We start from the raw sequence: 4,566 nt of genomic DNA, 5'->3' as shown, positions 1-4,566 counted from the left end.
TCTACAACATCTACAAACACCTACAACATCTACAACATCTACAAACAATTGCAACATCTACAACATCTACAACATCTACAAGCACCTACAACATCTACAAACATCTACAAACATCTACAACATCTACATACTTTAAACCACCTGGACCAGCGCATGGAGGTGGGTCCAGCAGGGACCAGGGACCAGACCAGAACACACATCAAACAGAGCTTCTCACCTGGTTGGTGGTTCTGCTAGTACGCTGAGGAGAGCTGGAGACCCTGGGTGGGACGCGACCACTCAAACATGTCAGATGAAGTGGAGATAAACCAGAGACCTGGGGACCAGCTGCTGGGTACACAGGACAAGAGATGCTCCACTTTCGGACTCTCTCTCTCTCTCTCTCTCTTTTGACCCTTCTCTTTCCCTCACCCCTCTCTCCCTCCCCACCTCTCTCCCCTCTCCCTCCCCCTCTTTCCCCTCTCTCTTTCTCTTTCCCCCTCTCTCTCTCTCCCCCCCCCAACTCTCACCCCATCTCTCTCCCCCCCCTCTTCTCCCTCTTCCTCTCTCTCTATCCCCTTTCTCTCACCCTCCTCTCTCTCCCCCCTCCCGCTCTCCCCCTCTGTCCCCCGCCTCTCTCTCCCTCACCCCCCCCCCTGCTCACCCCCTCTCTCCCCCCCCCCCCCCCTTCTCCCTCTTCCTCTCTCTCTATCCCCTTTCTCTCACCCTCCTCTCTCTCCCCCCTCCCGCTCTCCCCCTCTGTCCCCCGCCTCTCTCTCCCTCACCCCCCCCCCCCCTGCTCTCCCCCTCTCTCCCCCCTCCCTCTCTCTCTGGGTCAATAAGGGCCCCAGGACAGTAGGATGGGTGGTGGCGCCCAATAGGCGTCACCGTCGTACCAGCCGGTCGATACGCTCCAGCCCCGTGGAAAAACTAATCCTGAGTGGGATGTGGAGCTGAACCTATAGGAGGCTCTGTATAGCTCGACCAATAGGAGGCTGTGTTCATAGCTCGACCAATAGGAGGCCGCTGTTTACGCTTTCATCCAAAGCTTCTCATCATCCAGACTTTACTTCATCTGAAGAGCAGGTTGGTTTTGGGGATCGAACCCAGAACTATTGGGCTTGGAATCCAACCCACAGCCTCTCTCCGTCCTGCGGAGCTCTTGACTGAACCCTCCTTCCTCTAGAACACACTTCTTTACTTTATTCATATTCTCCTACTTTCCTGGGCTGTAATGCACTGGGAAATTCTCCTTCTTTAATCAGAGGTCTCAAAATGAAGTACGGGAATCAAACGGAGCCGAGACGACGCTCAGCGGGCAAGGCAGCAGCCGCCCGAGTCCCAGGTTGGTAGTCCGGGCACGCTGCAACGAGACGTTCGGCCTTCTTAAGAGGGATGGATGAGCATTTATCGACAAAGTTTCAACCAATGGAACTCTGTAGATCTTCAGGGCCTCTTCAGTGGCTCCGGGTCCCGCCTCATGTAATGGAATGGATGGATTCAGAATCCAAAGAGGAATCACACAATCCCACTTTAGTCCCCACCCCTTTCTCAGTAGGACCTTGTTACGTTTGGAATCAAACACAGAAATACAACAAGGAAATGATCAGATTGGTAACCATCTTTTAAGTCCCATCAAGAACTTAAAAGTATAAACTGACTCCAATAAATTGTTTCTTCGATGCTGCACCGTGGAGGGGAGGCCGCAGTCGACTCCAAATCACTTGATGTCTAGAATCGACTCTCAGAGAGGACGACGTGACGGAGAGGAGAGCCCGTCAATTACCTTCAGGGAGAAGGGCTTTCATCGGGCCTTCAGCAGGGGGAGAACGGCAGCAATGGACCCTGATCTCATCTGACCTCATCTGACCTCAGCCGGCTGTCGGCAGGCTAAGCTTTCTTGACGTTACATTTACACACTTTAATATACTGTGAAGTACTTGCACTGGGCCACTTTATAAGTTATACTGTTCACACTGTTTGTCCTATTTGCCCTGTTAGTTCTGTTTGTCCTTACTTTAAAATTTGCTTTAGCAGCTATTTCTGTTTTCCTGAGCCCCACTTTGTATTTTTTTGGCATTATATCCTGTGTCTTCCACTGCTGCTGGGTTGCTGTAACAAAGGAATTTCAAAGGATTAGGATAAAAGGATATCTGTCTGTCTGTCTGTCTGTCTGTCTGTCTGTCTGTCTGTCTGTCTGTCTGTCTGTCTGTCTGTCTGTCTGTCTGTCTATCTATCTATCTATCAGTCGGCGTATTGGCTCTGTACTGAACCATTTGGTAGATATGCCAAGCCTCTGCCTCTATCACCATGCAAATTACCAGCCCTGCCATGGGTAGAGACTTTACAGTACTGTTAATCCTTGTGTTGGGGTCGCTGTTTGATTCCCGTTCGTCTGTGAGACACTCAGCAGTCTGTGGTAACAGACTCCCGCTCGCTCGCCAAATCCTTCTTCAGATTCATCTGTGGTAGGATTGCTGCAGTTTCGACAAATATCCTCACAGCTTCTAATCAAAATCACAAACACCGTTTCCTGATTAACAACCACACGAAAACGACCAATTAATAAAAGATTACCAATGGTTAAAAATGTCCCATCCTGTGTTATCCGATGCGATGGTAATTTAAACCAATCAGGGCACCTGGTGGTTGGGGGAGCGATTAGCCCCGCCCCCTCCTCTCGAAGGCGCTGATTGTTTAATTAAGACCTCCACACTCTCGACCCTCCGAGACACCTGATTGGACAGCTGGAGATTGATGACCTACCAACAAAGGGAACTTTGTTTGAGTTCAGCAAGTTGGTCGTTTGAACTTTCGTTTCAACGTGATCTGATTAATAATGCGAGAGCATGAGACCTGTAGAAGGAACCAGGAGAGAAGGACCCACGAGAGACCTGTAGAAGGAACCAGGAGACCTGTAGAAGGAACCAGGTGACCAGTAGTAGGAACCAGGAGAGACCTGTAGAAGGAACCAGGAGACCTGTAGAAGGAACCAGGAGAGACCTGTAGAAGGAACCAGGAGACCTGTAGAAGGAACCAGGAGAGACCTGTAGAAGGAACCAGGAGAGAACTTTAGAAGGAACCAGAAGGACCACTCCTTCCAGGGGGGCTGAGGGGTGCCGTAGCCCCCCAGGGACGGACACATGGTTGGAGAAACATCCATCAAATGGTCAGAAACTAAAAAAACTAAAAAGTTTACGTCAAATGAGGACGTCTGAGACAGTGATTCTAGTAAGTCAGAACACGGACGGGTTTCATCTCCCACTCTTTTCTGACTCCTTCTGTTGACAGGACTGGAGGACTCCTGTATCTCTGAGCGTCCCTGAGCGTTGGGTCCGCTAGCTCAGGTTGTCTGCGGCGGTCCCACCCCAGCACCAACTGCCAAATGGATCTCATTGGTACAGAGGCCATGGCCTATTTAATAAATGGTACGTATCGGCCCAATCCCAAAGTGAGCCCTGAGGACTACGGACTAAGGACTCACGGACTTAACTGCACTCAGGTGCTAAGTGAGTGAGTGTGTGAGGCCACATGGGCTCAGATAGGTATGTATGGGATCGGGACAGCACTTCACGAGAGCACATGTTACCTTGGCGATGTTTAATGACAAAGATGTTGCTGACACTTGCCGGTTTGGGAATTCTCCATTTTATTTGTTTAGTTTTTTTGTAAATGCAATGAAAACAATCACCTGCAGCAATTTATTGATTTTAGAAAATATAAATTTTACTTTTGAATACTTCAGTATAAAGGATGTATTGAATAATTTGAATTATGAAATGTATGATTAGTTTAACCCTCATAGGGTGTTCGTGTTTTTGTTACACAGGAGGTGCTGCTGGGTCTGGTGGACCCATTGCCTTTTAATTCAAGTTTTTTTTTTTAAATACTCACCAGATGGTTACTTCATCCCAATTGCAAGTAATGTAAACAACACATATGTTAAATTTGTTCACTTTACCTTTGTTAAATCACATTTATGAATAGAGGTGCCACTCGTTTTTGTTTCTTTTTGCACCCGGAAAGCTGTTGTCGCGGTAGCATTGGCAGAGGACCAGGCGCTCCAAAATAAGTAGGCTATAGGCCATAGGCAGAGACACGGACGCAGTAAGGTATTGCAGTAATGCGGGTGATTGAAATTGCCTTTTAAACCACCAAAGCGGCCCAAGCACAATGAAAACAGTTCATACTTCAAGTCACACCGGGCGCAGCCATCTTGAATTCTGTCTCGGAATTTCGCTCGGTCACCACTGAGTTCAACCGAGATGGCGAGTTTGCCGTCCGAGGAAAAGGGGCGTGTTTGTGCGTGTCGCTAGGCAACGTCCTCGGACCTCCGAGACGGATCGATATAAAACGCAGCACTATCCCAGCGGCAGCAACAATCATCCACGTTTTTCCGACGTATTAGCTCGAGCACACGGAGGTCGGAGATGACGCGATACCAATTCAGACTTTCCACCTCTTCCACCCTTAACGAACGCAGAACACTGCACTTGTTTGTGATGTTCTGTTCCTGAGTAGTAAATGAGCTAGTCACGTGATGGTATCGGATCGGCACCACTCGACAGAAAAAAGCAACACGCGAGC

At 49.0% G+C, this 4,566-nt stretch overlaps 1 protein-coding gene across 2 annotated transcripts in view; it reads right to left on the bottom strand.

The window, feature by feature from the left end:
- slc4a5a (solute carrier family 4 member 5a) overlaps nucleotides 1-382 on the bottom strand; it is a 34,279-nt gene extending 33,897 nt beyond the window's left edge. For both annotated transcript variants that reach the window (XM_060064203.1, XM_060064204.1), the window contains exon 1: nucleotides 218-382. The gene's annotated coding sequence lies outside the window, so the exon portion shown is untranslated. The remainder of the gene's footprint in view (nucleotides 1-217) is intronic.
- Nucleotides 383-4,566: the final 4,184 nt, after the last annotated feature.

Source organism: Gadus macrocephalus, chromosome 11 (genome assembly GCF_031168955.1).
Source record: "Gadus macrocephalus chromosome 11, ASM3116895v1".
Lineage (NCBI taxonomy): Eukaryota > Metazoa > Chordata > Actinopteri > Gadiformes > Gadidae > Gadus > Gadus macrocephalus.
This window is presented reverse-complemented; position numbering and strand designations above follow the sequence as displayed.